We start from the raw sequence: 12,434 nt of genomic DNA on the forward strand, positions 1-12,434 counted from the left end.
TAATTACCCAAAATAACATGATTGATTTCACACAATGCTCTTTGGCAAGTTCAAATGTCTACTTTCATTCATTTTGGGGGGTCTTATTCAATTGTATAGCATTTGAAAAAAAATTGAAGTGGTTTGGAAATAGTTTTGAGTAAAAGTTGACACATTCCAGTCAGTGATTATCCATCAACACACTTTCCTTTAATTTTAGTAATTTTAAATACTTCCTAATTTCTGCTCTTCTAACTCAAACTTTAGGCATAATTTCCTATAAATGAGGTTTATTGACCATAAATTCCAAAAAGAACTGTAAAGCAAAAGTTAATAAGTTAGTGTTACATAGTGTTGAAAACAATTAATAAACTGACAAACATTAAAAAAAAGTGTCAAAAGTGTTGAAAAAGGGACAAAAACATGAGAAAAAGTTAAAAACATGGATCAAAAGCACCAAGAAAAGGGTTGGTTTTCAATTTTGACAGGAAGACAACACAAGGGTTAAAGCAATTTACTGGTGAAATAAACTTATTGTTATAAGTTAAAGTTATTATACTCTTAATAAAGTACTTGATTTTGACCATATAGCAATACACAGTCGCCAACAGTTGTTTTGTCCTCTTCTCCTTTCTTATCAGATGAAAAGCCAACCGATACCCAACCCTAGTCATTCTAGCTGAATACTAAGCAGTCAGGCCCAGTGATTACTCTTCCCTTAATGACCTGTCCATTCACCATCTTCCAGCCCATGATGCATGACATGGCATGGTGGCATCTCTCTCTGTCTGTCATAACGTGATGAGCACATTTTAGATTCATCCTGGTGCAAAACTACTGTAGTGCTTCAGGACGCTGGGAGCAGATTTATTCCACCCACATGCTACAAGGAGACAAGTATTTTGACACAGAACTGTTTCCTAATGAATGCATGGATTGGGTTAATTAATGGTCCCATCAGCGTAACTGGCGAGGCTTAATACATCACGGTGATTAGGATGAGACATTAGGCAGCTCAAGTGTTTGGTTTTTTTCTCAATCAGGTCATCGCAGTGCTTGTTTATCTGCTTTGTTCAACACAGAGACGGAACACATGCATCCTTATTCATAGCACAGGGGCATGTTCATATTCATTTCTGATAGTGGGCAACATTTGCATTTAGTTGATTAGGAAATAAGTGAATTGGAGTCAGAAGAGTTTTTACTAACTAGCTTTGAGTAATACAGTTTAAAAATGAAATTCTTTTGAACATATGGGGTCATCGGGGATGTTTGCCATCGTGTGGCCTTTCTCTCATCATATCTGCAAAGTGGTGGTTGTTGCTTTATGCGATTAGATGTCACTTATTACTACGTAAGACGTATTGTGTCATGAACCAAACATTGGGTTAATCGTTTATTGTATCTCATTATATTGGTTAAGGATGTAGATGTTTTTTTTAGACCAGCTTGTTACTGACCTTTTTATATCTACAACAATTAAAAAAAAAAAAAAGGCTTGAGACACTGCATTGAAAACAATAAAGGAGTATGGAAGATATGTCACAGTTGTGGGTTTCTGTTGTAGTTTTCTCCAGTTTTATTGTTTTAACCCGTTTGTGCCGGATGCTTCGCGACGACACATCTACCGCCGGTAACTGCGTTGCGCAACTCTGAGCCTCCTGCCGGCTGCTGCGTGGCGCAGCATTTTGTATTCGTCGGTCTTTTCATGACGCGTGCAGCAGAGAACGCACTGTCATTGGAAGACAATGTCATCGTCTCTCAAAACATTCATAAACAAACGCACATGTATGTCTGGTTGATTGACATGATTTTTAGCAAACTACGGTACATTTTAGTGGTCACATGGCCAACAAGACCCGCCTCATGTGTATTTGAAGCATCCGGCACAAACGGGTTAAAGGTCCCATAACATGGTGCTCTTTGCATGTTTTTATATAGACCTTAGTGGGTCCCCTAAACGTATCTGAAGTCTTTTTATATAGACCTTAGTGGTCCCCAATACTGTATCTGAAGTCTCTTTTATATAGACTAGTGGTCCTAAACTGTATCTGAAGTCTTTTATATAGACTTAGTGGTCCCCTAATACTGTATCTGAAGTCTCTTTTAATAGAAACTTAGTGGTCCCCTAATACTGTATCTGAAGTCTCTTTTAATAGACCTTAGTGGTTCCCCTAATACTGTATCTGAAGTCTCTTTCATATAGACCTTAGTGGGCCCCTAATACTGTATCTGAAGTCTCTTTTAATAGACCTTAGTGGTCCCTAATACTGTATCTGAAGTCTCTTTTATATAGACCTTAGTGGTCCCTAATACTGTATCTGAAGTCTCTTTATATGCCTAGTGGTCCCTATACGTATCTGAATTCTTTAATAGACCTTAGTGTCCCTAATACTGTATCTGAGTCTCTTTATATAGACCTTGTGGTCCCCTAATACTGTATACTGAAGGTCTCTTTATATAGACCTTAGTGGTCCCCTATACTGTATCTGAAGTCTCTTTTATATAGACCTAGTGGTCCCTAAATACTGTATCTGAAGTCTCTTTTATATAGACCTTAGTGGTCCCCTAATACTGGATCTGAAGTCGCTTTCCCAAAATTCAGCATTGGTGCAGAATTACAGCCACTAGTTTGTGCCATTTCTGAGTCTGTAGCTTTTGAGGGGCGAGGGGGGGCAAGATGGAGGCTGGGGGAGTGGCCTTGACCAACTGCCACTGTGCTGTTTGAAAGCCATGATGTCTCTCTCATGGGTGGGCCAAATTCTCTGGGCGGGCAAACAGAGAAAGGGGCGGTAACCTTTCCCTTTATGACCTCATAAGGGGAAGATTCCAGATCTGCCCATCTGAGCTTTCATTTCCCCAAAGGCAGAGCAGGATACCCAGGGCTCGGGTTACACCTATCGCCATTTCTAGCCACCGGGGGGCCATAGGCAGGCTGTGGCAACACATATTAGTGTTAAAAAACTCATAAAGTGAAATTTTTATACCATGGGAACTTTAAGTTCTTCTCAGTTTCCTTATTGTTTTATGTCCCATGATTCTAACTTCTGTGTTTTACCTTGTGTATGTTTCATGCTTAGTTTCCTGTTTTATTGTGTAGTCTCTCTGTCTCCCACGTCATGTGTTGTTTTACTTCCGGTGTGATTTTCTGCCCTGATGGGGTTCTCCTCTTCCCCATCCCTTGTTCCACCCTCATTTACTTGTGTATTTAGACTATGTGCTTTCGGTTTCTTGTTGTCTGTTTGTCATCGTTTTCCATCTTTTGTGTAGTGTTTTCAGCCTGTCATCTGTTGTATTTTGTGTTCCTGGATTTGTTCACTGTACCTTCCGTGTTCCTTTTTTCCTGCATTACCCACCTGCTCAGCTTACATGCACGACTTTGATTTATCATTAAATTATTATTTATTCAAACTGCTGCTCACTCCTCTTCTTCCTGCACTTGGATCCAAGCCAGAAGCCGGACAGTTTGTTATAGAGGTAGGTATTTATTTAGGAATTATAGTAGAACGGTTAGTACCATTTCTGTAGTACATATGAATCTTGAAGCTTACTTTTATGGCTACAGAAATCATGTGTACTCATCACAGTGGAACTTCATAAATGTAGATAGCAGGATGGATTCATAAACATTGTTCCACTCCGATGCACATTAGTGATAATAATTCACTTTTGAAGTATTTTTTATTCTAGACCCAGTCTGGAATATTATAGACATGCTTACTTATTATATCATCTTCTCAGTGAATTTAGTGTAACATTTAGTTAAAAGTCACACCTTTCACATTTATGAAATAGTCACATTAACGTGATTGTAGCTGTCTAACACCATCAATTACTGAGATTTTATTCTTTTGGTTTCTGCTTTTCAAAAGCAATGCTTGGCAGAAAATGACAATGAAATACAATGGGAAATCTGGCAAAACATTGCTTTATTTTGGAGCGTAGAGCATTTAATACAGCGTGTATTCCTCATTTATTCTGATTGCTCTGCAAGAACCATCGTTTCCCAGATTACTCTTGCATAAAAGAGAGTTAAATCCTTTCCCTCTGCTGCCACAATCATTTAGAGACAATTCAGTCTCATATTTAACTCTTCAAAACATGAATCATACCATCACATTTCATTCTCCAATGCCATGCCACTTCAAGACAGCGTTTTGGAAAATCCCAAATATTGTCGGGGGGGCTTTGACAGGTCACTCAAATGGAAACAGGCTATGAGAGATCTGACATTGCAGCCTGTTCTCGTGAACCATTCGTTCAAAATGCTTAAGTTAAGCACTCTAATTCTGGGTTGTTGGGGGCGTGGTGGTGGGGGGGTGGATGTTCAAACACAGGACTTTCAAGCCAGAGAGCTTACCCGTTATACCATTCACAGACACGAAAAAACCGGGCCACCGACTTGAGCGTCTAAAGTTACCGGAATTCATTTATTTTCAATGGAAGCCCTTCTCTCAGCTGCAAGCAGCGGCAAATCTGTCGCTTCACGTTTTGGCGTTTTGAGCGTGTTGAGAGTCTATCAGAAAGTTGAAATTTTTCAACTTTATGCTTAGATGACTCGCGGTTTCAGCGCAACAGCGGCTACGCCAGCCGCCAATCGGAATGTAGACGTCCTTCGCGCCGGCTGATCCTGGAGAACATACAATGTAATCTTTCGTTCCTACCAAAACATTAATTCTGAGGACAAGCTCTAATCGGCTTTGCTGGGTTACCTTTCGTTTATTAATAAAGTTGTTGTACATAGGAACAAGTTAACGCTACCTGCCGGTCACATCCGCTCACAGTGAAGTCCTGGACGGGTCACTGGTTAGTCCGGCGGCTGCTCGTTCGCCTGCACGCAGCTATGGCTCAGCGGCTAACAAGCGAGCTAACTGCTAACAGACTCCGTTGCGACCAATCAATACAACTTCATCATTATATGTATTTAAAGGTTGATAGTGTCAGTGTAGTGCCGTGGCTGCGTGTGTTTCTCTCCCGGTCGAACAGAAAACGCCGCCAACGTCAGAGCGGCCAAGCGTCACAAGCTTCCCCGTACTTTTTAACAAGCGTCCTTGGCGGGGCGGCCAGAGCTTTTTTGCGCTCAAGTCGGTGGCGGTGTGTACGTACGGTTAGAGTTTGATTACCTGGAAAAAACAACTTTTTGTCATTATGGTGCCTAGTCTTGACTTTTGTTCTTCGACCAGTCAGCACTCTCCTTGTTTCGTGCAATATCTTATTTTATGACATCAAGCACCAACAGTTTGGGCTTGAGTTGTAAGCAGTAACTTATTTGTGTTGTCCGTCAGTGATCTCCCCCCCCCCCCCCCCATTAGAATGAAACCTGCAGGACTCTCAGCCACAGTAGTGAGGGCTGAGCCCTGCTTGGTTTAGGTGCTGTTTTACAATATGTAGTTTTCAATATAGAAAGCACTAATCAACAAGTGGAAGTAAGTACAGATACCAATACTGTGACTTTGATACCATTTTTTTAAACAATACAAGTTTTAATACCAATTTTATTAAAATCCATTTTAACCCTTGTTTTGTCTTCCCGTTAACCAAGAACTTGTCCTTCCAGGTCAAAATTGAAAAGGATTTTTTTTCTTTGTGCTTTTCCACTGTTTTTGTCGTTTTTAATGATTTGTTTGTCCCTTTTTCCATGTTGTTGGTGCTTTTTAAAAAACCTAAGCTGGTTTAATAACAGGTTTACACTTATTCTTGGAATTCATGGTCAACAAACCTCAAATTATACATACGTTTTTAGTTAAAAAGGCCAAAATGATAATTATTTTGACTAAAAGTGAAGATCAGAGGATGTTGAGTGGATCACAGATGGGTAGATGTCAAAGTTTAGTCCGAATACTGTTTTGAAACCATTAAAAAAAAAAAAAGATTCAAATGTTATAAGATTAAATAAAACACCCAAAAAAGTCAGTGAAAGTAATCAATTTTACCTGGAGAATGTTGTATGGAATCATCAATTAATTTGGTTAAAATAAATCCAGATTTTTGATGTAAAACACTTGAAAACCGGTCAGTTTGACCCCAAAAAAAAGAAAACCAAATCTGCGTTTCTAATCGGTCCAGTAGATACCGTTTGTTAAGGTAACGGTGCTGTATTAGTACCCAACCCTAGTGCAATTAAGTTTTATCTTGTGAAATTCTTGAAAAAAATCTCATCACTTTAGATTATGTCAGCCTCGCCCACACAACAGTAAGATATGCATATGATGGCAACACTGTTTTCTTATATTTAAAAAGCAGACTTTGAGGAACATCTTCAGTCGAAGTGCATGCGAATCATTAGAAGCTAATGTTGATCTCTGCTGTGACTGCGTGTTGGAAGAGATGTGGGTTGTACTCCTGGATGAAAAGCTGCTGATGACATAGCATTAAACATTAACTCAATGGATCCACAGTGTAAACAAAGTCAATGGGCGACGTCTAATTGTGGAGCAACAAGTGTCATGTATTTTTAATGAACCGCACATTACTGTCAGAAAGCACACATGGAGGAGAGTGGGGAAGCTGTTTCACCTCCCAATCTCACATCTCCCCTTTTACTTTCTCCTTTCATGCTTCTGAGAGGATTGACAATTCTTTTTTGGGATTAAATTTTGTTTGCCATCTGTGCAGAAGCGATAACGGGAGAATATATTGTATGTAAAATATTTATCCCTTCGTTTTCCTTCGTGCTGCTCTCTAGGGGGATTTAGCCGGTGAGCCATATAGTTTTTATTTCAATAACAACCTACGTCAAACCAGATTTTTAATAAAAATATGTATTCAAGAGGACAATTCCAATTAGCTACGGAACTTTTTAGACTTCTAGGCATGGAAGACCAGGCAATTTAAATATAGTGCTGAATGCAAAGAGAGATGTGAATGAGAATTTCTATGCCCTCATTCCCAATGGTATGAATGAGGAGATTTCATCTGCCCGTTTCTTATGAATTGCTGATTTTTTCATTTCATTCGTGCTTCATGTTTATTAGATTGTATTTTCTTCATTTTCTCATTCTGACTTACTGTGTATGGATATGTTGTGGCTCCCTCTGTTGGGATGTAGTTACTGGGCTGGTTGTGTTTTTAATTAACCCCACTGTGTCGTAGTGTTTGAGGTTCCCTGTGAAACACGCTATAGAAGGGCAAAACATCTCAGTGGCAGTACCAATTATTAAGCGGAGTGCTGTCCCGATTACCTCAACGCATTCTCACTCCCATCCTGTCAAAAAGCAACGCTTGGTCATTGACGCAAAAAAATCTCCTTAAATGTCATAATTAGACGCGCTTGGTCGGGACTCTTGGAGTCGCTTTTTGACGCTCTCGGGACTCGCGTCTGGCCCTTTGGTGTCACATTTAGACGTGCTTGGGCTGAACTCTGGGCCGTTACAGACAGATTTTTTGCGTCTGCATCTGTGTTGAGAGAAACGGACTAAGCACCAGTATTTTACGATTTTGGGAGTGAGAACGGGTTGAATACCTTAAATATGTATACAATGAGAATTTCTGCACATGTAGAATGAGACAATTTGCTAATTTAGTATATACTGCAAAGCCCAACAAAAGAGCCACAAGAGCTGCTTTTACTCTTCCTCTCTCCTCCGTAGATTCAGTAGTCATCAAATGAGGAAAAAGCAACTGAAATCTCAGATCTTATGACTTGTTCTGAAGTCCTTCTCCTCAGCTATACTCAGTGCCGTCCTAGTCTTTCCTTTCTTTGTATTGTTCTATCCTCTTTTATCGCGCTCAAAGAGACTCTCACTCCCACTCACACAACATGACTGCACAGAGTTCCTCATGAATTGGAAATTGAAAGGCAGTGCAAGCACGGTGCCAAGATACCGTCAGCTGTGTCACTGGCCCTCTTAACTTAAGCACAAACGGCTGGAGCCTGCGTTTCCGTAGGAGGCGCTGACCACAGCCTCAGACTTCAACACGGAGAAGTAAACAGGAAGATTGCTGATTTCTTGAAAAGATGTTTGTTGTTGAATGTTGCACCGCAGCCTGTGAGAAGTCAGCCTATCTCAGCGGTTGATAATAATAATAATAATCTAACTTCAGAACCCATTTGTCCACCTCCATCTCCTTGCTTGGATGTCATTGGTGTTAGCATATCTACTTTGTAGGCTACTATTGGTTGAACTCAGTACATATTTGCTTCCTTAAAGGTGTCCTGTCACAGAATTTTTTGGGGGGGAAATATCTCAGGTCTAAATGTGTTTGTGTCATATTGTGGATGTCAAAATGAACTGCTACCTCCTCTGTCAGCTCTGGGCACTGAAAAGAAATAAGAGGAGAAATCACAACAGCTGGTCAGTCTGACGTCATGTTGCCTGAGCTCATTACTATTCATGAGCTCGCCCGGTTGCGCTGGGCAAAGGATTCTGATAGCCAGGCTCTCATTGGCTAGCTGTTAGCCTATCAGAGTCACGTTCAGCTCATTGAATATTAATGAGAACTGGCACAATATGCCACGCTAGAATGGCTTGAAACAATGTAACCAAGGTAACCAAGTTACAGAGTCCACGGTAGAGCTTCAGACATTACCACAAAGGCAGGGCACCTTTAAAAAGGAAAATATTCAAGACAAACATGGGGGAAGTAGGCTGGAAAAGATAGCAGAAAATAAATTGTATAACTCATCTAGTCCCTCATCCTTTTTCTAAATGTGTGGCAGGGGGTGTGGGGGGTACTACTTGTAATCTTAACTGCAGGTCTTACTTGTGCTGTTCTTACCTCAGATGGCACTGTCCCTCTCTTTTAACTTTTGCCATTCTCTGATCTATATACAGTTTTGTAATGTGTTGTCTCGTTCCCTTTCTCCTGTGTCTATGAGCTGCATCAGTGACCTTCATCTTTCTTTGCAGAGACTCTATCCTTGTGCTGTTTACGCTAGTCCTTTCAAGTTCCAAACATCGGTCTGTGTTTGCACGCGTCTGTCAACCCAGCGCTTCTGGCCAGTCGTCCCATACTCCGTACATGATTTTGCATCGGTACAAATGTTGATTGAATATAATGAGACTTTTCTCATTGCATTTTCTGCATCGTAAGTGCTAGACCTGCAGGACTGTGAAATTGTGCGCTTTGCCTGCATTCCCACACTGAAATTCAGGCTCTGTCATCTATGATATAATATTGATTATGCATGTAATGTCAGTATGCACAAGTAGTAAAAATCCATTCAGATTCTTTACTTAAGTAACAGTACTAATACCACACTGTAAAACATAGTCTGTAGCAATAAAAGTCTTGCAGTGAAAATTTACTTAAAGTAAAAGTACTCAATGGAGAAAAACCCTCTCATTGTAGAAAGTGTAAAGGATCTAAACAGTTGTGTTTAAAGGTCCTCTCAGCTGGACTTGTAGGCCGTTATATTGTTGGCTAGTTTACTTTATAATAAAACATCAGATTTTATAAACTACTATGTGTTATGTGTGCAAAAGTCCGAAATTGTAAAGTAACTAGTAACTAAAGCCTCAACTTCAACTTTATTTGTGTTCCTGAAGGGCAATTAGGTGTGCAACAAGTATAAACACATAAAAGACACATACATACATACAAGTTCTACACACAGTCCAACTGTAACAGTACGAGGACATATGAATACTGGTACAATATGCATAGATAACAGTGTCAAAGTGACCTACACAGGGTAGAATAAAGTGCACTTCAGCCTTACACAATATAATCAGAAACGACTATCGTCAACAACAACATCATTACATCACCAACCCCTGTTATCATCGTTTCTGACATCATCAACACATAGTCAACAGACAAGAATATAAAACCAGCTGTCCGATGAATGTAGTGGAGTAAAAAGTCCAATATTTCTCTCTGAAATGTGAAAAGACCTAAGTAAAATACAAGTACTTGAAACATAAGTACAGCACTTGAGTAAATGTACTTAGTTACATCGCACCCCTGTAGAAACCAAAGAAATCCAAATCTTTTCTTAACGCTTATATATGTATATTTTTGAAACAATTGTGACATCGTCGGCATGCAGTACATACTCATGTTGCAACATACAGTGTCATACTTTTTCTGTGAAAGCTGCTACTGGGAAACCAATGTCAGCAGTGTTTAGAGACTAAAAATGAATGAAGGTTAATGCAGATAATTGAGCTGAATATATCACGTTCACACCTACATTTCAGTATGATAATAATAATAGATTTTATTTACAGGCGCCTTTCTCGGCACTCAAGGACGCCACACAGGGTTTTCGTATGTTAAAAACAGGAAAATAAATACTATATATAATAAAGTATGTGAGGGGATCATGTAGGGCTGGGAAATATATCGATGTATCATACGATATGAGACTAGATATATTGTCTTAGATTATGGATATATCGTAATATCGTAATATGGTAAGTGCTGTCTTTACCTGGTTTTAAAGGCTGCATTACAGTAAAGTGATGGTATTTTCTGAGCTCCCCAGACTGTTCTTACTCTTTTATTAATTACCTTCATCCACCAAGTCCTTAAATCATTTCTGGAGAATATTTATCAAAAATCTCATTGTGTACATAACATTTTATTAAAGCCCCAATAATCAACCATACAATATCAACGCAATATCGACATTGAGGTATTTGGTTAAGAATTGATTTTCTCTATATCACCCAACCATAGGATCACGACTTGCAGCCTTTTTAATACTGAAATTCAGTGATGCAGAGCATCTCAGTTTAATAAAAAAAGCAGTGTGTTGACTTCAGTGGCATGTTTCTGCGTTGAATGTTTGAGTTAACCCTCAAAACGGACAGCCACTTGAACAATTTACCAAAATGAAGACGATCAGAATTCTGCTTGTTGCAGGATTGGATCTACATGTTTTCTTGAAACAGAGAAAGATTAGGTTCTTGTGCATGCATGTTTAGAATCCAACAGAGTTTCCCCTTCCTGTGTTAGTGACAACATGTCTCTTCAAGTAATGGCCTAACATGGACATTGAGACTGACAGTAGAGATGCCACTCAACAAAGAGGTTGTGTGCTGGACCTCCTCCAAGAAAAGTTTTACGCTTCAGTTTTACCATTTGAGTGAGCATCCATACATGATAGCATGTATCCTTGTAGTCTGCAGGTCACCTCAAGGATTAAACTGAAAAACAGTGTGTTACTGCCCTCAGTGGTGGCAAGTTTCAGGTCCGTGTCACCTCTGAGCATGTCAATGATTGATATGGTTTGCTGCGGTCTAGTCTATTATCAACAACGTCCTCCTAATTTGTGTTGGCATTCTATACTCTGGTGGATTTCTGAGGACTATGGTTCCCTGCTCCTCAGATCCCTGCAGGGTAAATCCAGACAGCTACTTAGACTATGTCCAATCTGAGTTTTCTCTTGCACGACTAAAACTACTTCTGAACGTACACATGGTCCACCAAAACAAGTTTCCTTCCTGAGACTACTTAGCAGAGGCAACTTGGCTCCGCCCAAGATGTTTGTGATTGGTTTAAAGAAATGCCAATAAACCAGGGCACATATTTCTCCCATCCAAGGAAGGCGGTGGGGACTAGGCAAACCCTCCTGCAGGCCAACTGTATGGTACATCCCTGCACTGGAGGTCAGAAAAACTCTTCAAGATGTATTAAATCACTTGTTAAATCCACCAAGGCAATTTCATTTTCATGAATGGTTTTGTATGATATCATACGAAAACTATCCTTCACAATTACAGCGACTGCCGGCCGCTCAGGTGATGACCGGTCACATGACAGTTTAGCAGTCTTTACAGTTGAATTTAGTCAATGAATGGTGACTGTGAGTACCGAGGTTATGGTCGTTTCAGCTGACAAAAGGTGACCGCCCTGCAGCGACGACAGTTAAGTTTAGGCTCCAAAATGACCAATTAGGATTTGAAAACAGGTTGTGGTTTATGTTAAAACCCTGGTCCTCTTAAGTAGTACCCTGGTGACAGAAACATTGTATGTATGAAATAATGTGTTTTCTCCTTAACATCCTCCGGGACATGAACACCACTCCCCCGTTTAAAAGCCCTCTGTTGTAGGACCCAAACATCCATCTCCTCCCTACACAGACCAGAGAGCTCTTATACAGCAGGCAATGTGGGGCATACAGCAATGAATACGTGGAATACATATGGATTGCAGTGCATTAATATTTTGTGTCTTTATGTCAGAATGTCAGCCTGGAATTCCAATACCATGATGTTGTGAGGCATGCCAGAAGTATGTTCATTTTAAGTATAGTAACAGGGAAAGCACACTTCAACCCCCTGCTGTTTTTGTTTGCACATTTTACAGTGCACAATACATTTGCAGCTCAGACAAATTAATTTAGTGTAGCCATTAGCAATGAAAAGCCTACTTTGAATCCACTTTGTCATAGTAAATTGATCCCTCGCCATCTCACATACACTGCAATCCATTACTTTTGAAAGCCTTTGCTCCTGTGTATTGATTGCACGCACGCATGCACACACACACACACACACACACACACA

General features: G+C 40.0%; 1 protein-coding gene and 1 long non-coding RNA gene across 6 annotated transcripts in view; one reads left to right on the plus strand and one right to left on the minus strand.

The window, feature by feature from the left end:
- LOC116700850 (uncharacterized) overlaps positions 1 to 7,339 on the minus strand; it is a 23,048-nt gene extending 15,709 nt beyond the window's left edge. The window contains exon 1 of the long non-coding RNA XR_004334749.1: positions 7,246 to 7,339. This is a non-coding gene — a long non-coding RNA (uncharacterized LOC116700850). The remainder of the gene's footprint in view (positions 1 to 7,245) is intronic.
- Positions 1 to 12,434, plus strand: part of ntm (neurotrimin) — a 537,242-nt gene that overhangs the window by 464,414 nt on the left and 60,394 nt on the right. The gene's annotated exons all lie outside the window — the stretch shown is intronic.

This window comes from Etheostoma spectabile, chromosome 13 (assembly GCF_008692095.1).
Source record: "Etheostoma spectabile isolate EspeVRDwgs_2016 chromosome 13, UIUC_Espe_1.0, whole genome shotgun sequence".
Taxonomy (NCBI): domain Eukaryota; kingdom Metazoa; phylum Chordata; class Actinopteri; order Perciformes; family Percidae; genus Etheostoma; species Etheostoma spectabile.